Genomic DNA, 26,963 nt, shown 5'->3' on the forward strand with positions numbered 1-26,963 from the left:
ATTCTTCAAGACTAATTTCAAACATCGCTTGTGTGGAAAGCCTTTCTTTATTTTGCAAGACTATCCACTTGTAAATCCACGTGTAATCTACTCTAACTCTGAATGCATTCATGCTAACGATCTGATCTGGTTACCTGCTTCCCTCATGCACTGGACTGTTGCATGAATGGGAATACTTCACCCTTTGATTCCTACATCCTCTGTCAGGTCCAGAGACTCTAAATGCTTATGTGCTCCTGTGGTTTGTTCTTTTCTTTTGTTCAGTGCAGATGGTCCAGAATGGCCTTGGCTTCAATACCAAAGCTGTAAAATCACCCAAATGTTCTAGACATAGTCATAATCCAGGAACATTCTATATCAATTAAGAAAACATTATCTGCTGTAACAAACAAATCCAAAATGTATCATGGATTGAGGTTTATTTTTCCCTTATGTAAAACCCAAAGTGGATGTTCCTGATTGTTAATAGGCTCCCCAAGTGATGATCTTTCTTGCTGGGGAGCCTGCTGTCGTCAATTCATGGCTCCCAAAGTCCTTGAGCTCAACTGAATCAGGATGACAGAAGGGGAAAGAGCATAGAATACTAAGTGTGGGAACCTTCCGGGGCCAGGACTGAGGGGGTTCAATTACTTGTATTTTCATTTCATTGGCTAGATCACATGGCCCTGCCTGATCTTCAGGGAGGCTGAGAGATGAAGCTCCTTGTGGGCCAGTTAGTCTCTGCCATACTATTTCCTTCACCATAGCACAGTCTGCAAGATTTTGAAGCACCCAACTTCCTATGTTCCAAGTCAGGGAAAAGGGTCTCTTCTCAATTCCTTATGGGAGAACATGATGCAGGAAAATCTGTCACTTCCAGCTTGCTCCAGTGGCAGCTGCATCTGTGATTTTTCTTTTCTGGCAACCTAAAGGGCTGCAGAAGGGCTAGCTTCTAGATTTATTAGGGCTCTTTTACTTGGCTGTCAAAGATTTCCCACAATGCCAGGTGGTGAAGATGGATGGCCAGTTTGGCAAGTTGAGAGTAACTCAGGTAAAGCACTCTTTCCCCTCTGCTGTCTTCTAGAAGCAGTCTGTCACTTGATGTAGTTTTTATTTCAAGCAACAGCAAGTGCAAGTTTAGGTGAGAAATTAGTAACCCTCAGAACACTGGGGAGAGATGAAGTCATTTGCATATCTCTGCTTGGGTCAGGATTTGCATATCTCTGTTTGTCCATTCATCTCGTTTGGTGGTTATGACCAATTTTCTTCTAGGAAATTGCTCTGAAGTCTGCTCGAAGGCCTAGTGTACTGATTTGCAAAACAGGAGCTTCTTCTAAGACATGGCTCAAAGCACCCCTCCTCTAAGAAACTTGATCTGATAATGTCACTCTATCCTCCGAACACCCTTGACCCCCTATGCCCTTCGTATGTGGGACCCAAATTATACAGTATCAATTACTGAATTTGACTCAATTTTTTAAAAAAGAAATTTCCTTCTGTGAGCATCTACATGTAGTAAACATCTTCTATTTTCCTTCCTCAGGGGCAATTAGTGAAGTGTTTATTGGAGGCATTAGCTTCTATCATGCTGAAGCAATTGAATGCCCTTATGACCAAAACTGGGTTTTTCATCTGCATACTTACTTATATTACAGAATTGTCAGCCTAAAGGAAAGCAGCTACATGAGTTCAGTATGCATTTTCCTTTGCCCAGAAGCTCTTCCTGCTCATGATTGCTCTGGTGTCTTTTTCCATCCACCCAATGTTGCAGCGTCCTGCATTGACCTCCCTAAATCACCATGTTAAACTATAGGAGCTCAGGTCAGATACTTTTTTTTTGCTTTAAGACACCAAACTCAGACATCCTTTTCACTTTGTTCAGCTTTCATTCCTTACTAGAAGTGAAATAAAGTTTTCTTTCTGTCTCAGGAACTTCCGCTAGACCCATGCATCTCTTTCCTTCCTTATTCCTACTCCTTTGACACCGAACAAGTCTTGCTTGGTTTATGCTTTGCTGACATGAGAGGTATTTTTTTTTTTTTAATTCTCTGACCCTGTGGTTTTAATCAGGTCCTGTTTCATTCAGTTAGTGCAAGGAAATGTTTGCTCACTCCAGGACTTGAGGTGCTTCTGTGCTTCCTTCTAAAACATCTTTCACCCTTAGATCAGCAATCGTTCTGGAATTGATTTTTGTGTATGGTTTCAGCTAAGTCACAAGATTTATCTTTGCTGTTTGAAGATCCACTAGATCAAGACTCATGTATTGAAAAGTCCATTCTTTACTGCTCTGAAATGTTACTTTGTCATAAATCAGGTGACTGTATATGTGTAAGTGTACTTCTGGATCTTTTGTGTTTTGTTGGCCAGTTTCTCTATTCTTGTGCTAATACCACACAGTTTTTAAGTATTAACACTTTATAGCATTTCATGATATCTGGTAGTATAAGTCCTTTATCTTTGTTCCTCATCTTCAAGATTACCTTGGCTATTCTTAGCTGTTTGCATTTGTATATAAATTTTAGAATCAGCTTGTAAATGTCTACAAAATAACTTCTGGGATTTTAACTGATCTAAAATTGATTTGGAAGGAATTTATATCTTTATAACATTGAGTTTCCTAATCCATGAGCATGGTATACACCTCTTTATTTAGGCCTTCTTAAATGCTTTCATTAATATTTAAAGGTTTTCAGTGTACAGGTCTTGCCAGTATTTTAAAATTGTATTTCTGTATTTAAAAAATTTCCATTTTTTTAAAATGCTATTGTACCATTTACAAATCAACTTTGTATCTAGGGACTTCATGAGATTCACTTACTAATATGAACAGTTCCTCTGTAGAAGCTTTTGGATTTTCTGTATATGATCATGTTGTCTGTGAATAATGAGAGTTTTATTTCTTCCTCTTCAGTCATTTTTCTTTCTTGTCTTGTTGCTACCTGCTCCAGCTTTGTCACACTCCAAATAGACTCTTGTGCAACAGTAACAAATGTGTCTGTAAAACTTTCAGTTCTCTGTTGTACAAGATATGCTAAGTGCTGTTACATCCACCCAGAAAACCCTCCCTATTTTGATTTTGTTTAGGTAAAATTCAGGCACCCTTCAGGTCTCAGCTCAAACTCTTGCTTCTTCTGGAAGATTTCATTGATCCCTCTGAGACTGGATGTAGGGAGTGGGAATTGCCCATCATCTGAGGTGATAGAGCACAGCCCTTAGGATACTAGGCTGAATTTGCTTACTCATGAGTTTGTCTCCTCTGCTGAACTGTAAATTCTTCAAAAGCAGAGACTATACCGTTTATTGCTCTATCACCATTATTTAGCACACTGTGTGGCATATGATAAACACTGCATATATGTTAGATTATCATCATTCTTATCCCTACCCTAATGCTTGTCTTCCTCCTCTAGATAATGAAGCATGACCCTCATCAGGGTCTATGGAAATTGTTGAGTCATCCCTCTTTTTCACCAGATCATGATGTTCTCAAGGGCAAAAATCTTTTATGCTTCTATCTCCAGTGTTTCACACAGTGCCTGCCTCTTTTTAGACACCTAGCAAAGGTGTGAGAAAGTAAAGGAGTAAATGAATGCATTGGTGGATGAGTAGCCTTCACTCTATGAAACTGAGATCTATACAGAATGACTTGGGTAGCAATTTATGATACTCGTGCTGCAGAATTATAAGCCTAGAGCCAAAGCTAATTAGTTCAGTGTGAATTTTTCTTTGCCCAGAAGCCCCTCTTGATGTCAATTCTCCTCACATCTCTCCACCCATCCAGAATTACAGTGTTCTGATAACTTTCTTAAATCATCTTAAGCAATAGGAGCTCCACGACACTAAGGCTAGATACTTTCATACAGTAAGAATCAATACTACTTATCATAATTTTCAAAAACCTTTGGCATTCTTTCCTCCTCAGAATTAAAGTTTGCTTTTGATCTTGGGACCTCTCCCTCAACCTATGCATCTCTTCCCTTCCTGGTTCTATCTGCCCCTCTCTTCACCCCAGTCTTGTTGCTTGGCTGCTTAAAAACTTGAGAGGTGAGGGGCGCCTGGGTGGCTCCGTCGGTTGGGCGTCCGACTTCGGCTCAGGTCACGATCTCGCGGTCCGTGAGTTCGAGCCTCGCGTCAGGCTCTGGGCTGATGGCTCAGAGCCTGGAGCCTGCTTCCGATTCTGTGTCTCCCTCTCTCTCTGCCCCTCCCCCATTCATGCTCTGTCTCTCTCTGTCCCAAAAATAAATAAACGTTAAAAAAAAAATTAAAAAAAAAAAAAAACTTGAGAGGTGAATTCTCAAGTTTTCAGATACCATGGATTTAATCATATCTGCAGGGACCTGGAAAGAGCTTGAGAAAAAAAAAAAAACTATTTTTCATGATCTGTCATCAGGAACTGTGGAAACTCAGCCATAAACTCACAATCCAGGGACCTCCATTGCATACGTTTGAAAAACAGAATGAAGCTCTGCAGGGTGCTTCCCCAGAATACTTGATCTCCAACAGGGCAGGTGACTTTCTTTCCTTCAGGCTCACCTGGAGCCCTGCCCCCTTCTTGGTGTTACTTTCAACTTGCAGGCCTTTATAGAAGGCATCCTTGCACATTGCCTTCTCATCTAAAAACTCAGTTCCACCCCACTGAGATGAGCCAGGCATCAGGATAGGTCCTGACAGCAGCATGTGCTTTATTGGAGAGAGTGGAGCCTGGGATGTTAATATCAGCTGACTAGAGCATTGCAAAGAGTGGGGTAGGGCCAATGAACAGGGGAGACAAGGACCTTGTAAATACAAACTCTTGCCCCAGGCTTCCTAAACTACAAATTATAACTACACTCACCCACCTCTCCTCTTACTCCTAAATAAGGATGTCTGTCCATCCAGGGCCATCAGTTGCTTGCTTCTACCTAAAGAAGTTTCACTATTTAACTCAAGAAATTCATTTAGAAGCCACTGTTGTGACCTGGCTCAGGACTAGGGTAAGGCAAGGTAGGCACCTTGGCAAGAAAATTTAAGGAGATACTCATTCCCAGGTGCTGACTTTGCACTTGAACTGCCTTGAGAGTGAGCACCTCCTTAAGTTTTTTGCTATAGGCACCTTTCTTGCCTCACCGCATTTCTAAGTTTTGATCCAAATGTTATAAGCAGGTGTTCCTTCAACACAGATTAAGTAATCATGGTGAGATAGATGTGAATGCAGAAAACCTTCCCTGTGATGTTTCTGTCGAACCCTGGAAGGTTTTGTGAGTCCATATCTGCCCTGCTTCTTCCCTCAGATGAGGGCTATTTGTTGACAGCTTGATAAATGCTGGATTCTGGGTGAGGTCCATTCTTGATAATTTATTGCTCTCCAAGCAACTGGGTAGTGTTACCCAGTTTTGTGGATGAGAAAATGAGCAAGAAGAGGTTGTTCCTTGCCTAACTCTAGAAAGAAGAAGAACCAGAATTAGGCCTAGGTTTGTTGGACACCCTGGCATTCATGCCCAAGAGGGCATCTGCAACCACACAAGGTAAAGCCGTTGAGTTGTTCAGTGGCAGGGATTTGAGTGTATGGGAAGGCAAGGGGCCCAAGAAAGGAGTGTAGGGAGGAGATTCTGGAGGTAATGCAAAGGGAAGGTCAGAGAAGCTCCACTCTCCAATTTGAATTGTTCACAGCAGACTTTAAGCATGAGACATAGAGGGTAGTGCTGGGCCAAGGTGAGCCTCCGTGGATTCCTTTGGCAAGGGGGCAGCCTCCTCTGTGCTCAGTCCACCTGTCTGTACCTCACCTCTGCCTGGCGGCAGCCCTGCCCTTATTAGGGCTATACTCCGATGTTTTTAGCTTAGGCCTAGACCAGAGAATGAGTATAGAATGGCTTTGCTTAGCAAAATGTCACTTGATATTCTCTCAGTGCCTTGCTCATGTCCTCCCTTCCTTGATACCTTTTTCATCCTTTTCAACTAGTAAAATGCTACTTCTGTCTCAAGGCCCATTGTGCGAATCACCTCTCTAAGAAACTCTCTTCAGCTTTTCACGTTCTCCCTTACCTTCTGCAGAGGGAAATGGTTCTCTCTTGCCATGAATCTTTATTCTCCTGGTTTTGTGGGGTCTCCTGTTGTAGAGTTGTTTGCCTCTGAATGCAAGTCCACTTCTGATCCATTATGCACTCCTTAAAGGCAGAGGCAGGGCTTGTTTTAGTGATTCTCTACAGTGTTCCAGTTGTACTATGCGTAAACCTAGAGCTTCTTTTCCCACCTTCTTAGAGAATGTCCTGTTTGTCTTAATAAAGTTAAAGAATCAAAATGCATCAAGCTATATAAAGTGGAAATTGAAACTCCCTTTTCCTCATCTGATTTTACTGCTCAGTGGTGTCCACGGTGGATGCCTCTCCCAGAGGTTTCCCTATACAAGCACAAATGCACAGATGCACATCTAGCATCTAGACCCATGTCTCTTATTTCTTCCAAGAGCACAAACTAGGCATGTGTTATGGATTGCTTTTTTCTACTTAATGGTGTAATGCGGTCTTGGTCTATTTCAGTGCATCCAGTATTGGTTCAACAGGTATGTGTAGATGTACCATGATTATTAAATATCCCCTGTTGTTGGATATTTGGGTGGTAATGTTTCTGGCAGTGAACTTCCTTGTACTAAAATATTTGTGCATCTGAGGGGCACCTGGGTGGGTTCAGTTAGTTAAGCGTCCAACTTCAGCTCATGATCTCATGGCTCATGAGTTAGAGCTCCCCGTTGGACTCTGTGCTGACAGCTCAGAGCCTGGAGCCCACTTTGGATTCTGTGTCTCCCTTTCTCTCTGCCCCTCCCCTGCTCACGCACACTCTGTCTCTTTCCTTCAAAAATAAATAAACATTAAAATAGTTGCACATTTGAATATTTTTATGGCTTGGAGTCTCAGAGATGGAGTTCCTGGGGAAACTAGTATGTGCCTTTGGATTTGGATTTTGTTGCTTCCAAGGGGACTAAGCAGGTTTTCTCTTTAAAAATTTTTTTTTAACGTTTACTTATTTTTTTGAGACAGAGAGAGACAGAGCACGAATGGGGGAGGGTCAGAGAGAGGGAGACACAGAATCTGAAACAGGCTCCAGGCTCTGAGCTGTCAGCACAGAGCCCAACGCAGGGCTTGAACCCACGGACCGCGAGATCATGACCTGAGCTGAAGTCGGCCGCTTAACCCACTGAGACACCCAGGCGCCCCAGGTTTTCTCTTTAAACAGTGAATGGGAATGCCCCCTCCCTCCTTCCACCTGAACCTCACTAACACTGTATAGTACCAATCTTTAACACCTAGGTGAAAGGTGAAAATGATTCTTCATTGCCGTTTTGATTTACATTTCTTTCATATATTGGTAAAGTTAATTATTTTTTGATGTGTTTATTGCTATTACTACTGCCTATTCACATCCTTTGTCTATTTTCCTTTAGACTATTAGTCTTTCCCTATTGATTTCTAAGAGCTCTTTATATATATAATATATATATATATAAAAATATATTTTATATTTTTATATTATATAGGCATTTGTTTGCCATATGTACAGGAAATATTTTCCCCAGTTTATGTTTTTATTTATTCTCTGGGTTATTACTATTAATATTTTTAATGAAAGTCTTTTTGTACTTAAATACTTCTTAAAGAGTCCGATTTGCTTTACTGTAAAATAAGAGCATAAGCTTCGAACTTTGATCAGAGTTCAAACACAGGCCACACAGCTGTCTCTGTGGACTTTCCCAAACCTTTTAACTTCTCTGAGCCTCAGGGTCCTCATCTGTTACTTAGGAATAATGCTGGAAATAAATCAGGTATAGAGTAAGCATTGACAAGAATGCACGGAATCAGCAGAGAACCATCTCTGGACAGTGGAAGTAGGCTCTCTCTGGCTCAGTGCTACCTGCCCTTCCTCTACTGCCCTACTGTAGTTCTTCCCTAAAACTTTCCTCCTTGGTCTAGGGGGTTGCTTCCCCACCAAACGTGCCCCTCATTTTCCCACCTGTGAAAAGTCAGGTGAGGAGATCCTGGATGTCTCCTCCCTGATTAATAGGGAAGATAGAATAAGAAGGCATTCATTCCCGAAGTTAAATCTCTGCTCCACCGGCCAGGCCATCTGGCCACCTGGCAGAGGTCACCCCAGCATTCTCCCACTTACGTCGCTAAAACTTACTGAACCTTATCATTTCAGCCTCAGATCAGTTTGCTAGATTTTCATTTTGTTTGCGAGTTGTTCATTCCCTCTTGCATTCAGACTAGTAATTTCAGGGGCTGTATTATAATTTCGAGATGTTGCTTTAGAAGCATTACAAAACATTAAAGTACATTTAGCCTTGAATTGTCACTTAAGATTATTGCAGGAAATGAGGGCTTTCTGGATCACAAATGTGACAATAGATTGAGAACACAGCTTCTATTATGACTAAATGGGGACAAAGAGTAAAGAAGTGCTAAGTACATAGTGACTGCTTGTGTGGGTGCCAAGGAACCCAGGGGAATCGAGGCTGCCAGACGATGGGGGCTGGCCTGGGCCATGGTGCTCCGGAGGGGCATGAACCATCCCTGAGTAATGGCACACAGAGGCCTGGCCCTACCTGAGAAGCATGCTGAGTGGTTTGTGGGATGTGGGAGCACAGACTGGTTTTTCTGTTCACCTCCCACCCTACTGCACTCCCGTCCTCTTCTACCTTTATCTTGAGCGTAACCCATAGCCAGCCTGGCAATGCTTGCAATGGTCAGTTTCCCTTAAGGTCGGGGTGTCTGCCCATGACCACTGCGGTTCTCACGGAACTGCGGCCTTTAGAAGGTGAGAAGGAGGCCAGGGGCACTATGTGGGGGGTTGGGGCACCCTGCCCTGTGTGTTTCTTTGGTTTGGGGTGGAAATGTGCCAGGAGTACCAGTGATGCTCCCTGGGACTCTGCGGGAGTCTGTAGCCAAAGGCGTAGCTTGGGGCACTACAACTGCCTGCGAGCCGGAGAGCCCCCTGTAGGTGGTGGCCGTAATCTCTAAGGTCCTGCCTGGGTCTTGGGCTCCCAGCCCACAGGCCTGCCGACAAACATTTGCCTCTTCTGCCTCTGCTCTGAGGTGGTGTCCCCTCATGTGCTTTTCCAGGGTACCTGGTTCCTGATGTGGGTCTTGCAGCCTAGCTTGTTTTCTTCTGGACTTGAGGTCAACTTGGCCTGGCATGAGATCACTGCCAGGCACAGTGTGCAAGGCTCAAGGTCTCTTTGCAGCCAGATTAGGACACATGTGTCCTCAGGGCCAGCAGTGTTGGCAGCAACTCAGGCCTCGGGCAGGATGGCCAACAAAGCCAGTGGAAGGTCTGACAAGTGTGAATAATGTTCCTATAGCAGGCTTCTTATGCTCTTGGCCAAAATGAAGTGAAGCAGGCCTCCAGGCCATGGCACCAACACAGGGTCCCAGCAGGAAGGGGGAAATAACTTCCTTGCTTCCAGTTTCCAAGAGCCCAACTCTAGTGGCAGGCAATAGTAGCCCCATTTTACAGATGAGGTGCAAAGAGGTCAAGGAAGCAGGCCAGACAGTACACACAAGCCAGAGGGAGAAGAGCTCCATGTGGGCCCCAGAAATCTGTCACTTTGGATAAACTGGGTGTTCATTCACCTCTGTGTTGACCCTGTCTTGCTGCAGACCGTAGCAGCCTTCAGTCTCCTATCCCTTGTCCAAGCAAGAGGAGCTCCTGAGAACCCATGTTTGTCCTATATCTGTCTTTGTGGCTGGAGGGGCGGGGAGGGGAAATTCCTCTTCCCGCTATGACTCCCTTGCCATCACACAATTCCCTTGGCCTTCTTGCCCTCTGGTGCTTCCCCTGGCTGTTCACAAGCTGCCCTGGGCCCTTCCTAACCTCTCCAGGAGCAGAGTCCCTGGGGGAGGGGCAGGCAAGCAGTGCCTGGCCCTGATGTATCTTGGATGGATGCATGATGGGAACATGTCCTCTCACCTCAGCCCTTGTTCAGGTTTGATGGAGCTTTGCCCTTCTCATCAGTTGACCGCATCCTGCTGTCTACCTGAGGCCATATATCCTTTTAGGGCAGGGACGAGTTCTGCTCATTCTAGACTCTATCATTTAAGTACAGCTGTTAGCTTGGAGAGGATATCGGGAGCCTGAGCCTGGGGACTTGGTCTCCTAAGTCACTTGTTCTGGGTCCTTAGAAATGCTTGAGTACTTGGTGCCCAGGGGCCTGTTGCCTAGCCAGACATTCCTCAACAAAGAGTTTCCCAGATGCTGAGAGGAAATAGCCTGGTGTCCTGTGGAATACCCATCCCCTTCAACACTGATCCCCCTGATATAGGAGGCCCCCCTCTCCCTATGCACTTGGTGCCAAGATGTCAGCCTAGGGCCATCACCTTTGCATGGGTGGTTTTCTCAGGATGGCTCCTGATGCTCTGTGCTAGGGCATCTCAGCACTGTTTAGTTTATGACACAGGCATGTAAAGGATATTCTGGGGAGAGGAGGGGGCCTCTAACAACCCACTCAAGCATCTCCTGCCACCTTCCCCAAGTCCTTTTCTCTCTATTGCAGTTTCCTGGGACTGTGAAGCTCAGAGGCCATGCTGTCCCCAGGCTCGTTGCAGACACTGCCCCGTAGTGCCCATACCTCACCTCCTGGGGGATCTGTGTAGCTCAGAGCCCCTCCTTCCCTGCCCCTGGACAGGATCACTTGCTCTGTGACACACAGGAAAGGTCTGGGAGGATTCCTGCTTCAGGAAGCCTTCCCTGCCACCCTCCTGTGTCTCTAGGAGCCACGTTTGCTTTACTTTGCTTATGCCCAGGCACTTGACATCACCCCATATTTTCCTCTTTATTTCTCTGTCACCAGTGGGTCCTATTGAACTCATCAAACTACAGCCTTTGCATTTTTGATATGTCCATTCTCCAGAGAAATCTGGAAAGGCCTACTATGCAGCTCTTCTGCTTCAGTGGTTTTCTTTTGGCCACAGCTGTTACCTGGCCTCAGTCCCAGCCCCCAGAGCCCCTCTCTGAGCTGCCACTGGAAGATTTCCAAGTTCCTGCCTGATTTCCAGAGCTGGCCAGCTGAAAGCTGGTCCCTGAGCTCCAGTGAATTCCCTTAGCTCATTACCAAAGTGTCTCTCAAATAGCACATTAATAGGGGAAGAAGAGTGTCATTGGCTTGCTGCAGATGTCTGTGACTTAGAGCTTACGCTCCCTGTGCTGGTGTCTGGAGTGGCCATTGCCCAAGGTCTGAGCAGGATGGTGTATAAGGTCAGCAGCACATTCTTAATGGTGATAAGTACTGCTTTGTTTCCAGTTGATTCATCCAAAGGAGGCTGTTTTGTCATCACTACCGCCAGATATTTGTGGGACAGGCAGTGCCTGCGAGGTATCTTACCACCTGTAGTCCTGGCCACATGGCTCATCTATTCTAATACTTGCCAATTTGCCATTTTTTGGTGCAAACGGGGCAGTGGGGGCACAGTAGATTGGGTGAGTATGGTGGGGGCAGAATTAAAATCTGGCCCCAGTCTATCTAGCTGGTGTTTTTGGTCAAGTCTATGTTGTCTGTTAAGTGGATTGAATGATCCACTTCCAAGGTTCCAGCTTCCAAGGTTATTTTGATGGTTGGATTTGTAAAGCCCCTGAGCTGGGACAAGTCAATCCATCATGGCCTTTTGGTTCCCTCATTCTAAATAAGAAGGCTGCTTGTCTGTTTCTAGTACCTTCCATGGAGTCCAGTGTTGGAGAGGCCCCATCACAGAGCTCAGGCTGGAGACAAAGGGAATATGCATTGAAAGGACCACTCCTCCACCCACCTCTGCTCATGTTTACTGACCCCCCTCATCCTTGGTTGGGGAGAGGAGTGGATTTCTGTCTGGGGAGAGTTTTCGGAGAGGCTTGCTCTGCCACCCAGAGAGCAGCTGGTGCCCACTGGGTAGATGGGGAACCATCTGTACAGAGTTTCAGTGATGTGCCTGAAGGCACACAGGTGGAAGAACCCAGCACCCTGGACTCTATATTCTCAGACACTTGGAGGAAATCCTGCAGTGGGACCGAGGGAAGAATAAAGAGGATGGTGGGAGAAGGGAAAATGGGGGAAAACATGGAGATGATAAGCTTGTGTAGGTGCAGCTTTAAAAGACAGAAACAAAGCTAAAGCTTATGAAGGAAGCTAAACTATTCCTTCCCTACATCTCCTCATCCCATCCTCCAAAGAGAGGAAGGCAAAAATGATTCAGTGCACAAGCCCTGGTCTGGAAATCAGAGTGTGGCAGCAGATTTAGCCCCCGCTCTACCATTAACTAGCTGTGTGACTTTGGGCCAGCCTCCTAACTTCTCTGGACCTTTCTTTGCTCATTTCCTCACTCATTCTCCTCCAGAAGGCTTGATGAGAGCACCTGTTGTCTCTTCTAGCTGTAAAATTTTCTGTGACCATTCAAGCAAAAATCCCAGAGCTCTGACAGTTGTGTGAATGCTCTGAGATGGGAAGCCAGCAAGATTACCTTAGGAGACCTGCTGCCTTATTCTTCAGCCAGAGAAGGCTCTGGAATGATGGAAAAGCCTGGGGCAGCCTGAAGCTGATGCTGGTGTAGAGGAGCAGTCTCCCACCCATCCCTTCCACTTCACCTCCACCCATGCTGCCCAAACCTCTTTTACCTCCCAGGGAAGCGCCTATGTAATATCTCAATACTGTGTGTGAGAGGAGGTCACAAATAACCAGGGTGACTGTCTCAGTCAGTGTGCGTGGCCATAACAAAATCCTGCAGACTGGGGTGGTTTAAACAACAGAAATTTATTTTTCTCACTATTTGGGATGGTAGAGGTCCAAGATCAAGAGGTCACCAGATTTAGTTTCGTGAAGTTTTTCTCCTTAGCTTTCAGATGGCCACCATCTCACCGTGTCCTCACATGGTCGTCCCTCTGTGTTCCTTTAAGGATACCTGGTCATATAGGATCCTAATCCCACTGTAATTGTACCATTTTAACTTAAATACGTCTTTAAAGACTATCTCTAAATACAGTCCCATTCTGAGGTATCTGGGGCTAGGACTTCAACATAGGAACTTGTGGGGGGCAGGGCACAACTGAATCTATAACAGTGTCTGTGACATTTATTGTTCATGCTGGAATTCTTTTTAAAAAATATTTGAGTTTTTAATTGAAATATAGAATGCACACCAAAAGGTACACATCTTAGAAGCTTACAGCTTGAACACATTGACATAAACAGATTAAGAAATAGAGCATTACCATTACACTAAAATTTCTCCTTTTCCCCTTTCACTTACCCCCACAAAGGTAACCATTATCCTAACTTCTCCTACCATACATTAGCTTTTCCTGATTTTGTACTTGGTATATACAAAATCATAGAATATATAATCTTCTGTGTTTTCACTCAACATTATGTTTGTAAATTTCATCCATGTTGTAGGGTATGTTTGTATTCTGTTGATCCTCAATGCTGTTGCTGGTGTATAGTGTCCCACTGTGTGAATATTCCAGTTTATATGTTCTACCATTGATGAGCTGCTTCAGTTTCCAGTTTGGGACTGTCATAGACAAGTTGCTATGAACATTCTTATACATGTCTTCAGGTGTTGGTATTTTATGCAGTTCTGTTGCCGTATACATAGGAGCAGAGTTGCTGGGTCATAGGGAAGGCATACATGCAGCCTTAGGAGAGACTGTCACATAGCTTTCCATAGTAGTTACAAATTTTAGTCCCGTAAACAGCTTATGAATGTTATGATTTATCCATAGCCTTGCCTACACATGTTTTATATCTCTTTGTATTTTCATTTTAGCCATTTGGTTCAGTGTATGGAAATATCCCACTGTGGTTTTAATTTGTGTTTATCTGATGATTAATACTGTGGAGCATCTTTGTATTTGTTTATTGGCCATTTGGTTCTTTTTGTGAAGTGTCTGTTCAGGTTTTTTGCCCTTTTTCTTTTCCTACCAGATCATCTGCTTTTTTCTTGTTGTTTTATAGGAAGACTTTACACATTCTGAGTCTCCTGATTTGGGGACAATTTTGAGAGGAAAACAGGGGAGCTAATAATAACTAGGTGTGACCAGTATTGGAAGCCAGGATCATCTTAGGAAAAGCAGGCAAACTCCAGCAAGCAACACACAGTGGGTTTGAGTTTTAACAAGATTTTAAAAGGCAAATAGGAAGGCACCAATGGCTCATGTGAGGTGGAAACAAAAAGAAGAAGAAAAAAGTTATGTTTGTAGTACATGGCTTTTCAGGGCTCTCAGTTCCCTCTTTTCCTGTATCCTCCTGAACATGCTTACCTTCAGATTCCAGTATTGGAGGGAATTTTTATTGCCATGTGATGCTGATTCAGCACTTAGCTTTCTCTCTGCCCACAATGTGCTTTAGGGTCATTAAACTTGTGACATTTTATGATCCTCTTAGTCCAATCTCTGATTTTATTAATGAAGAAACAAATCTTAAGTGGTTAAATGACATTCCCAAGGTCACACAGCTGGTTGGTTAGAGAGCTGGGACTAGATTGCAAAGTTGCAGTTCTTTCTTCAAGGGCATTTTGATGTCTCAATATTTAAATCAGCCCATGTGCAAGGTCACTGCAAGGAATTGATATCTGTTGAAATACTCGGTGGGAGGGTGGAGGGAGGGCACAGACCTGGAAGTCAGAGGCTCAGCCATCGATGGTGTGAGGTTTGCCATTCACCTTCTGTTTTCTCATTGGTCAAATAGGACTTTACTGGAATGTCCTCTGATACACCTTCCAACTTTAAGTCCTACATCCAAAAATATTTTGCATGAGGGAGGAAAAAGGGATATTCAAAAGAAGGTTTTTGCAACAGGAAACAAGTAAATAAGTATAGATTTCCTATGAAAGGCAAGGATTGGGTTGCCTTAATCAATAAAGAGAAAAGAGAGAAATCAAGCTTCAAGTAGATCAAGTCCCAGTGGTATGAGTGGTGGAGAGCAGCCACTGCTGCCTCTCACTTTCTCTTTTACTTCAAATAGGCCAAAGAAAATGTTTGTTTATAGGAGAAAGGGTTCAGGTTATACTTGAGAGACTGAGTGATGTTACCTTAGGAGGTTGAAGAATCTCCTCTGTAGTTCACTAAATTAAAGACATTTATGTAATTGAGATTGTTATGGTTGGAAATAAGAGAAAACCATTTTAAATTGGCTTAAGCAAAATATGTGTAGAATCCAGACTCAAATAATGTTAGAAACCCATTGTCCTCTCTCTTGCAAATCTTCACTTTGCTTTCCTTTGCGTTGTCACCCATTTCAGGGAAGACTGTCCCATCTTAGGGTAGTCATGCCACATGCTTATAAGCTTGTATTTTTCTGTTTTAGCAATTCTAGCAGAGTATTTTTTTCCTAGTGGTTTCAGCAAATGCCCTAAGACTGGCTCTGATTGGCCTGATCTGGATCCCTGTTCATCACTGAACCAGCTACTGTAACTCTGATTGTCCATTCCTTTGTTATCTCTCTACCTTTGGGGTTGGAGAACAGAGTCAGCTCCCAACATGAATTTCAGAGATTGAGTCATGGATGGACATTTGTTCCCCAAAGGACTATCAAGGTTCTCTTCTGGAAGGAGGGAAGATTAATTCTAGGCAGACAGAAAAACTAATGTGTACTTTACCACCTGTGATAGTGTGATTTATAAGAAATACACGTGGTCTTTGGAATTTGTCAAGTGAGGAGAGCAATCAAGGTATCTTCTGTCATGTTTATGAGGTGACTTTTTCAACGTTTTTTTTTTTTTTTTATTTTTTTTTATTTTTGGGACAGAGAGAGACAGAGCATGAACGGGGGAGGGGCAGAGAGAGAGGGAGACACAGAATCGGAAACAGGCTCCAGGCTCCGAGCCATCAGCCCAGAGCCTGACGCGGGGCTCAAACTCACGGACCGCGAGATCGTGACCTGGCTGAAGTCGGACGCTTAACCGACTGCGCCACCCAGGCGCCCCATGAGGTGACTTTTGGAAAGCATCTCCTGATGGGGCTGGTTGCCAGCAGAACCAACTTTGTGATTAGAGGATTGGAACTTGCAGTCCTACTCTCACCTCTGTGAAGAGAAAGGGGCTGCTGCAGATTAAATTATTACCATCAGTGATGGATCCAATCAATCATGCCTCCATAAAACCTGGAAAGGATGGGATTCAGAGTTTCTTGGTTGGTGAACACATGGAAACAAAAGGAGAGTGGTGCCCCAGAGAGGGCATGGAAGTTCCATGTCCTTTCCCTCTACCTTGTCCTCTGCTTCTCTTCCATCTGGCTATTGCTGAGTTACATCTTTTTATAATAAGCTAGTATCTAATAAGTAAAATGTTTCTGAGTTTGGTTAGCTGCCCTGGCTAATTAATGTAACCCAAGGCGAGAGACATTGGAACCTTGAATCTATAGCCAGTTGGTCAGAAGCACAGGTGACAACCTGGGCTTGGGACTGGCATCTTGAAGTAGGGGCAGGGGGCGGTCTTATAGGACTGAATCCTTAATCTGTGGGACCAGATCTATCTTCAGGTAGACAACATGAGACTTGAGTTGAATGGTTGGGCACCTCACCATAAAGTTAATGCAATCCACGTGCAATGGTATGCAGAATACCATGTTCCAGGGAGGATGGTGGCAATGGTATTACTTTGTCTTTCCCTCCAACCCAGGATTCTAGGAAACCTAGAAGGGAAATAATATTTATTGAGTAACAATATGCAAAATATTGACATATAATCTCATTTCCATTGGCTATATATGTATGTGTATATATTTGCATATATATGCATATATACATATGTATATGTAATACATATATACATATGTATATGTAATATATATATACATATGTATATATGTAATATATATATACATATGTATATGTAATACATATATACATATATATTTGCAATAAAAAGAAACGATAGCAAGAAGTTTAAGTTACTTGCTCCCCAGGATCATACCACTCATGAGTGAAGGAGCCCAGTTCTCAGCCAAGGGTTCTAATCCTAAAACCACCATCAATGCACAGTGCTATTTTCTAAACTGGGGCTTCAGTGCCTCAGGCTGTGAAAGTCCTAAATGTCAGAGTGAAAGGCAGAGTCTGGGCTGTAGGAAAGGAGAAAGGGGTCGGGCTGAGGTCCTGCTCCTTTCCTAGCAGCTGGACAGCCCTGTGACCTGAGATGAGTCTCTCCTGCTGTGGACCTCCCTTTCCTCATCTATAGTATGGTGGGGTTGGACATATCTGTAAGGTTGCTGCAAAGCCAAGTGTGACCAGTCTGTGATCAGGTGAAGAAGGGTGCCTGGCCATGCTGGCTCTAGCCTGAGCAGACACATCCTAAGGGGGCCGTGGATTTACACTGGGGGGCTTCTGACCACGCTCAGTCCCAGCATGCACCAGGTCACGCTGGTGCCCCACACCACCTAGTCTCCCCCTGGTGCTTTGATTTTTCCCCCACCTTAGATGTGTCCCACAGTGTGTACCCACCCCCTCCACACACATTGGGACTTTGCTCCAGGCCATGCCAGTGCCTCACACTCCCCAGTATCCCCCTTATGCTTTGTTTTCCCCCCACCTTAGATGTGTCTTGCAGCATGTGCTCTCCTCACCACACCCGTCTGGACCTGCCAGTGCACACTCAAGTAGAGCCTTGCCCTAGGAAGCACTTGTTCTCAGAGGAGTTCGAGATCTGAGGCCCAGAAGCCTCTGCCACCCTCTGCATTCCAGCCTGCCTTTCCTGGGTTGGGCCGGTGTGCTTGAGGGGCTGTTTGGTCTCCTGAGTCTTTCTTCAGCCTCTGCCAGACTCACAATATGCCCAGAGACTTGTTGCCACTTAAAGCCTGAGAGATTTGCAGATTCTAACATGGCCCCAAGCAGGGCTTTGGCAAGAGAGAGGAAGATTCCTGTTCTTCATCCACCCAAGACCAGTTGGGTGGTCTTCCTGGTGAATAATGGAGCTGTCCCAGTGCCTTCCTGCCCTGTCTCCAGGTTCTAGAACAACCTAGAGTCAGTCTATTTTAAGTGCATCTTCTCAGGTTGGGAGAAGTGGCATCTGATTTTTCTTCTAGAAGTCCAAAATCATTTTCTAAGTACCATTCCCTAAGGAATAAAATGGTGTGTGTGTGTGAAATCAGTGCAGTAGGGTTACAGTTTAGTCAAAAATTCAGGATAGGACCTTGGCATACATTTTAATGGGATTAAAGATTTTCATACTTTTAAGAAACATGTGTTGAGGGCTTATTGTGCTATGCTAGGCATGAGTCAGTGTCTGGAATATGTATGGCCTTTGCTCTCCAGTGATTACAGTAGGCCAGCTATGGAAATTCATCATTAAAGTAGTGTGGTTATAGGGTGCTTAAGTGTTTTAGTCTGTTAAATGTCCAACTCTTGATTTTGGCTCAGGTCATGATCTCTTGTTTTGTGAGATCGACCCAGCTGAGAGCACGGAGCCTGCTTGGGATTCTCTCCCCTCCCTCTCTGCTCCTCCCCCTGCTTGTGTGCAAGCACTCTTTTACAAAATAAATAAATAAACTTAAAAAAAAGTGTATTATCGTGCAAACAAGGACAAGGTCGGAGAGGTTCCTTCTCTTTGAATGGACAGGGAGCCTTTCCCAGAGGAGGGAATACTTGGTCAAGTAGGAGATTCCTGGAGTCTGTTGTGAGCAAAGACCTGGTATGTCTTGGAAATTAGGAAAGGTATGGGGCTAAGTAGGGGAGTGGTAAAAAGGCTCAGAGGACAGGCAGCAGGAAAGTGGGGAAAGATCGAGATGCTAAGTGATGCTAAGAAGCTTGTACACTGTAGCACAGGCCACACAGATTCTGATCAGCAGGTCGGTGCTGGGGCCTGAGAATCTGCATTTGTAGTAAGCCTTCAGGGGATGCCATGGACCACAGCCTGAGTGGCAGGAGTGAAGCCATTTGGCTATCACTGAGGACTTTACATAATGAAATGATTGTAATCCTTAGAATTTATATCCCTGGAAATCCTAAAAAGTATAAGAATCCTGTCTAATTCATACAACATCCCTGTGAAATGTGATTCAGATCACCCATAATTTTTTTAGATGAGACTCCTGGCATACAGGGAAGTTAAACTAGAGTCTCACAGGTGGAAAGGGCCTCAGATAATCTAAGATACACGCGTATTTTACAGGAAAGGAAACTCCTTTGTCATCTCTGAGGTTTTGGGGGCGTCTAAAAGCCCAAGTTTCTGAAATTTGACTGTGTAGCTCAGTTAATGCAGGTCCTTGCAGACAATGGTTAGATTCAGATCTTCAGTCTGTCCTGGGAAAGGTCCTGCACTTGCCTCCCTCTCCTGGGCTAAGCTGTGGGAATGGGTGTGGGACTGCATCTCTGGAAGAGAGGGTTACAGACATGGACATACAATGCTGGAGTAATGTACTTAAATTTGTGAGTATCTTTGGTTGGAAGATGCCAGGTTTTAAGCTTCCGGTCTTTTACTCATTTTCTTTGTAACCAGTATCAAACCGATTAAGTGTCATGTATGTCACCATTTTTATCAGTTAAAAATAGGGATGGCAGCCCCCACCCATCTACCTCACTACATGGTTAGGAGCAGCAAGCCCTGGCAGGTCTTCCCTCAGGTATTGTGCACGCCTATGTGCCACGTGCTGTTCCAGTCACTGCAGACCTAGAATAGGACAGAGCCAGCTCTAACCCCATGGAGCTCACATGGCTGAGAAGACAGACACAAAAGGCACATATTCCAAGTTAAATACATCAGAATGTAGAGTGTGATCAAGAAGTATGGGGCAATGGGGGCTTAAAACATGGGTCTAAACTGGAAGTCTCAGCTTGTTGGAAGAAGCAGTCTTTTAGCAGTGACTAAAAAATGAATGTGAATTAGAAAAATGAGGGGAAGGGAAGCTGGCTGGGTAAGGGCTCTGAGTCAGAAGGGGTTGTCTGGCTCTAGGAAATGAGAAAGTGTCAGGTGTTGGAAGGAGACAGAGCAAGCAGAGAGGGTTGTGTAAGGAGAGCCCGAAGGAATAAGCCAGGTAAGATCCTATAGGACTTGTTAAAGACTTGGGACTTTATTCTAAGGTCAATAATATGCCATTGGAAAGTTTTCAGCAGGGGAGTGATGTGAACTTTTTAATTTAACAAGATGATCCTGGCTCGTGTGGAGAGTGGTTTGGTCAGGAGTGATTTTGAACAAGACCAGTCAGGTAGCTGGTCCAGGCATGAGAAAATGGAAGCCCGCATTAGGAATGGGATGGGGAGAAGGGAATAGATGATGGAGGTATAACTGATAGGCTTGGGGACTGAGTATGGGAATAAGGAGGAGGAAATACAATAGGGAGACTTTCAGGTTTCCAGCTAGAAAAACTCAGTGAGTGGTGGAAGAGTTTATTAAGGTTGGGAGTAGTGGAGGGAGGGCAGGTTGGATGAACATATCTCATTATAGGTGCAGATGAGCTATCCAAGCCTTGATGTTGAGTAGGCTGTGGATGTCTACCAAGGCTGGCAACATTGACTTGGGATCGCATTATCCATAGAGATGGTATTTCAGGGTAGAGGCATAGAGGAAGTGCCCACCTTCTAGATGGCAGAGATCTGGGGACAGTATCTAGAGGTGCTCTGCCATTTGGTGGTCAGGTGGAAGAGACAAGTGAGATAACAGATAAGGACTAGCTTTAAACATGAAAGCAGGATGTTACTGTTGGGCTGGATTGGATTTAGTGTGTATAATAATGTGCATCTTAGACAGTTACTGCTACACTCGGATAGGAGAGCTCACGCTTCATTTTCCCAAGTCTACAAGGCTATTTCCTCAAAGTTTTTTTTGCCCCTATGAAAAGAAAAAAACTACCAGGAGGGATTTATTCTTATCCTGTCATGCAACAGTAATTTCATTTTCAAATCATTAACAGGAAGGCATCCTTATCTGATCATTCTTGATACAAAACTCTATCTTAGAAGCCTGATACCATCTCCTCAACTTCCCAGAGAGCTTTACTGATTTTCAGTTGAGAACCCTCAGCTCTAAATAAGCCACAGTATAAGCCCAGCTCCTTCCTGAACCTCTTTTGGTATCTCTCCCATCAGCTGATTCCTTTTTTTTTTTTTTTTTTTTTTTGCCTCCTATCCTGGCATTTTGCTATAGATTGTTCCCAGAATTTCTTTACTAACTTACAAGATATGAGCAGATAATGGGGAGCTGAACTTACTTTCTAATTTACTTTGAAACAGAATTTTAGATTGTATTTATGAGGAGGGGAAGAGGCAGCCTGTGATGGGTGAGAGTAGTCTTTAACTCTGAATTTAAATGAGTCTTCATAGGAAAGTATCCTTCTCGAGAACTCTTGCTGTGGATAGGAGTGGGGGTGGGGTAGAGGTGCTTGCTTTCCATAACATAAATCCAGTCCAAAGCAGACCTTCTCTAGTCTAGCCTGCCACACTTCTATTCAAAGCTAGTTTGTTTCTTTGAAATCCACCAAGCTTTTCTCTTCATAATCGGAAAATGCTAAATGTAAAAAAGGCCCTTTCAAGCTGATAGCATGCCTTATCAGAGAGATGTGTTGGGAAGGGGTGTTTATTTTTACTTATTTATTTTTAACCTTGTAGCCATTTGAATTGAAATACCTTAATTTGAGTTTGGGACTCGGAAAGCATTTGATCTCTGATCCCCCTGAGGGGTCCTGCAGCTGAGGGCAGCCTGCTGGGGCCGGGTGATGAAGAACACCAATTCTGGCTGCCTGGGTCTAACTTCTGGCCTGTCCTGGCCAGCTGTGTGAGTCTGGGCAAGAAATTTAACCTATCCACACCATCACTTACCTTATCTGTATAATAGCAACAAAAGTCAGTAGTGGCCATCCAGTGGGGCTTAGTGTAAGGTTTAACTAAGCAAGTTTAAGTCAAGTGCTCAGAAGAGTGTCTGAAATACATATGCACTGTATTAATTTTAGCTGGTATTGCCTTCACCCTGGGGCAGCTGATGGGATTATGTAATGAGTAGTAGGAGCTGTGGTTCATGCAGTGCTGCTGTGCTAAGTCCTTCACGTGTATGCATGTCCTTGAGCTTTTCTTACACTAACTCCATGAAGTAGATACTGTTATTTTACCCATTTCACAGAGATGTAAGTCTATGATCACACGGCTGGTAAATAGCAAGGCTGAAACTTAAACCCAGGTCAGTCTGACTCCAAATCCCAGCCCTCACTCCCGCCACTGTACTAGAGCTTAGCCTGAGGTGACAGGGCCATGGGGCACTGGGTGTGGGTGGGGATGTGTGCTGGAGGGTGGAGTAGAGGATGGAGGAAAGAAGCAAAGATTCTTAGCTGAAGTGACCAGATGAACAGGCAGTCATGTAGCCTCCCTGCCACTTGTCATTCCTCCTGGAGAGGAATTGGGCAGAGACAGGGACTTGGGGAAGGGCTCAGGGCTCCTGTCTTCCTGGGATTTGAAATTTGTCCTTTCTCTTTAAACTTGCCTTCTGTTAGTTGTTTCCTTTATTATGGCCTCTACTCATTGACTCTCTTCTTAAAACCACAAATACCCATATGTAGCTATTGAGGAAGGGATAAGTGGTTCAGAGTTACAGAGCAGAGTGACAGAAGCTTTAAACCTAAGTACTGGAAAGAACTTTGACTAGGAAATGAGGAGACATAAGTCCTGGTTATCTCTCTGCTACTGATGAGCAGGACAACCCGGCTAAAGTCATGGAATCATTCTTGGCTCTATCTATAAGTTAAGGATCAGAAGGTGTCTGAGATCTGGTGGATCTAGGCAGCCTTCCCCTGGATCTCTGATCTCTGGGAGCTATCTGGAAGTGATGGCAGTAGAGGAGGTGATGGAGCCAGTGATGATGGTGGAAGTGGTGGCAGAGAGGGTGATGGGGTGGAGGTGGAGATGATGACTGTAGAGGAGATGATGGAGATAGTGGTGGCAGAGGTGAGGATGGTTGGTAGAGGTGGAGATGATGATGGAGGTGCTCATGGTCATAACTACAAAAAGCCCTTGTCTGGCAGCAAGCACTGCATTTAGCACTTTATTGCCACATTTCATCATCCCAGCAGTTGTTCTTAGATCCATTTTGTAGATAAGAAGCCTGAGCTTTAGAGAGGAAAGATGGGCATTCCTTGGTGGGTGGAGTTGCCCAGGTTGGATGGAAGCAAAGGCAGAGGTGCCAGGAAATACACTATTGGAACATTAGTTCCTGCATAGAGCAGGAGGGGAGGTAGTTTGACCTTCCTTGTGTTCTCTCCCCAGATCCTCTGCCTCTGTGACCAAGTTGTGTCCCAGTGGAAATTGAGGGTTATAACTGCAGGACTGCATTCCCCTGGGGCCACACAGCATGTAACATAGAAAGTCTCACCACATTGACCAAATGCTCTTCTAGGTGCTTTCTCTTCATCTCCAAGTTATCACGTTGACTGCACACCTCAACCCTTAGGCTTTGAGTCTTGGCCTGCAGCTTCTCTGACAAAGACTTGTAGCATCTTCATGGGGGCCATGATTTATCACATTATTTTGGGACAAATGAATGTCCTCTAGCTCCTCTCTTGGTAAATGTGGCTTTTCTATAACCTGTTTAACGGGCTGACCCTCAGGCCATCTTGGAAAGAGATTGGGCAAGAAACACATTTTTAGTGTAGATCATCCAGGGATTGGCTAGTTAGCACAGTGGGGTGGGACACTAAAACTGTTGACCCCTGAAGGCCTTGGTCAGACTCAAAATTCTTCAACCCCTCTTTCTTGGGCTTGGAGGTTCTTGTCTTGCTTAAATGAGAAAGTGATCCCTTCATGCAATTCCTACTGTCTACTTCTCTTCACCTGGGGATGGGGGATTGGAAGCATGAAGGCACCAGGCTCTGTGTTAGGAGGATTAGTACTGACCGCTCTGGTCAGGGAAGGTAGCTTCAGATTGATTGTGTGTACATCAGAATACACTCCAACACCTGGAACCTCCAACACTCTGCCTGCCCCCAACAAATGTTGATGGAACAATCAGTATGTAGCAGTTTTCTGTTGTGTGCTGAGGATACAACAGTGAAGATGGGGCATCCTGCCCCCATGGAGTCGATGGTCTCGTTTATGCTGTATTGTTATGATGACAGGGACAGGAGTAAAAGATGCTGGTGAACCTGTAGTAGAAACTTGACTGAGCCTTGTGGAGACAGGAAGGCTTCCTGGAGGCAGTGACACTAAGCAGAAACTTGTAGAATAAGAGCTGGGCAAAGCATAGGCAGTGGGGGGAAAGGAGGGGGAGGGAGGAAGGGACACAGGAGAACAAAGAGCAGAGGGTGGGGAAGATGTGGTCTGGGCCCAGGCATGTGCAGAGTCTTGGAGTCTAGGAAAGACACACTAAGGGGCTGCTTGCCTCACCTGGGCCTGGCCTGCCTCAGTCATAGGCACTCAACACCAGTTCTCCCAGGGTCTCCGTCTGTTGTGCTGTACCGAGGGGGCATGAGCAGGGAACGAGAGACGCAGGGGGAGATCTGCAGGTACTTTGGCTGGTCTCCACACTCCCAGAATGCCCGTGTTGCCTCTGCTGAACTCTTGGCCGAGTGCGGCTTTACTCAAGGGCTGTGTGGTTTTTGTGTGTTCTGAGGGGAGGTCGTGGCCAGTGCAGACACCATCAGACTGAGAGGCCCTGTTTTGGACTCCGAGGCTGTGTGAATTTAGGCTCCTCATCCACTTTGCTGGGGATTCTGCTGGTTCACCAGTACACTCAGCTCTTAAGTTTCTTGAGTGCTAGCATTCTGAGGCTTTCTCTACCATTTGCAGGAAACTAAATTCCATTAAAAATGGCAGGCTTTCAGCCATAAAAAGTGATGGGTGTTTATAAGTGACATGGCCCAGGTATGTGAGTGGGAATGAGTTGATCCATTGAAGGGCGGCCTGGCCATCCCACAGGCTTAGAGGGCATCATGGCCCTGGTTCCCACCACCCACTCCTGTGCTGTGTGTTACGAGGCAAGAAGCATTTGCCTTCATCTGTCTTGCTGAGGAACAGCTTTTGGCATTTGTAGCTACACCACCCATGGGGACTTAACCATCAGTAGATTCAGAATAGATTCTTTACATAGAAAGCCACACAGCTGCATACAATTGAGATCCACATAGAAAAATATTTATTCAGTGGATTCCAGTTGATCATTTAGCATGCATTAATAAATGAATAGAGGCACTAAACCACCACGCTGACTCTAAATGCTGTTTACTTTGAGTGCATGTGGCTGTCCTACAGCTCCCAGACAGCAGGGCTTGCTTTAGAAATATATATCTGCGATTGTAGCGATTTATATAGGTTTTTCCTTGTCCTGAAGCTTGTAGAGCAGAATGAGATGGATGTAATGCTTAGCAAATTGAAGGCCATTTTGGAATCTGGGTCTCTGGCCTCCACATGGTGGCTGGAGCCACAATGGGGACAGAGTCCTTTCATAGGCTCCATCAAGTAGCTGGGGCAAAGACGGGACATCAAACCATCTGTCTTCCTGGACAGAAGCGGCCATCTGTGGCCTTTACATCATTTTAAAGTTGTGGCCTGTGCCCTTCTCTGAAAACAAATTCTAACAGCTTTTTAGTCTTCTTCTAAACAAAATTTTTCAATAGAAAAGGGTGCAAGAGGCAGATGGGTTTAAACAATAATCACTAAGCTGACTAGTCACTGGAAAAGTGACTGCAAGTATCCAGGCAAGCCCTGGCAGGGTCAGAGGGCATGGGATGTGGAGTGGACTCCCAGTGGGGGTATGTCCAGTGCTTGGCCAACACCCAGGTCCCTCACATCCCATCAGCATTGCTTCCAAAGCCTCTCAGATTTCCTTTGGCAAGCCCTAGCAGTGCATGGTGACCACCCATCCAGGAAGCCACCTTTTAGCTGTTAGGAACTTGCCTGCTCCTGATGGAATCACCTTCTCAAAGCCATCCTAGAAAGTAATGGAGAAGGAGAGAAGGTGTGGGTGGGCAGTGTGGGTGGACAAGGGCTGTATATGGCCTGGTTTATGGTGACCTTAGGAAAAGATGGAGGGGAGAAAGAAGAAAAAGAAGAAAGGTAGGACCAAGGCAAGGGCAGTGCTCAGGAATGAGGGAAGGGGGTCTCGGTTATTATGAGTTCAGTCTGCACTCAGGAAAATGGGATGCTTCAAAAGGTGGCCAATGTGATAGTGATAGAACCACAAATGCCTGAGAACCCAGGCTCCACCTCAACTTGGGGTTGTCTTAGATAAGTTCTCAAATTGGAGTAAACATCAGAATCAACAGGTGGGCTTGTTAATTCCAGACTGCTAGGCTCCACTCTCAGAGTCTCTCATTTAGTAGATCTGGGTTGGGGCCTAAAATGTGTATTTCTAACAAGTTCCAAAGAGGTGCTAAGGCTGCTGTTCCAGGAACCCTGCTTTGAGAGCCACTGTCTCAGAGATTAGAGACTAAACCAAGGTTGGTGCTGATTGGGGCTCCTTGGATGGGACAAAGTCAGTGAGATCAATGTCTCAAACTGGCTAGCAGAAGCAGATTGGCAAACACAAAGATATAAATTGAGTAAGTGCTAAAACCTTTTATTGGATGTATTTGTCTTTCCCTAGCTCTTCATTCAACTAACCATATGCTTACTTTCCACTGACAATTGCTATTTAAATGTCTCTTCACAGGCAGCTGTTCCTCATCCTACTATATGCTAGTTGATTTATTGTTCACAAAACCTGATGGAGTGTTCTCTAATGGGCCTCATTTCCCACAGTCTCTACCCACCCTTCATGTTGTTCTGGCTCTGGAAGCTGGCAGAGTCAGCTGCTATTACAGTCTTCCATCCCTTGCTCATGCTGTGTTTTTGCCTGGGTGCCCCTTTGCAGGCTACCTCTGACTCTCCTTTAATTTCCTGAGCGTTCACCCCCCCTGGGAGGGTCAACCAGCTCTTTGCTTCCATAAAACTGTACCCAGATAGCTCTCAGGACCCTTGGCAAGCAGTCACCTGGCTGTGGCTGCCTCTTCCTCCCCAGCCTTTAATCACTAGTGCTTAAGAAAGGGTCTGTAATAGGCCCCAGCTAATCAGGAGATGGCTGCTGAGTGAGTAAAGTCCAGAG

At 44.9% G+C, this 26,963-nt stretch overlaps 1 protein-coding gene across 1 annotated transcript in view; it reads left to right on the plus strand.

The window, feature by feature from the left end:
• Positions 1-26,963, plus strand: part of GPR39 (G protein-coupled receptor 39) — a 199,650-nt gene that overhangs the window by 167,163 nt on the left and 5,524 nt on the right. The window lies entirely within an intron of this gene.

This window comes from Panthera tigris, chromosome C1 (genome assembly GCF_018350195.1).
Source record: "Panthera tigris isolate Pti1 chromosome C1, P.tigris_Pti1_mat1.1, whole genome shotgun sequence".
In the NCBI taxonomy this organism is placed as follows: domain Eukaryota; kingdom Metazoa; phylum Chordata; class Mammalia; order Carnivora; family Felidae; genus Panthera; species Panthera tigris.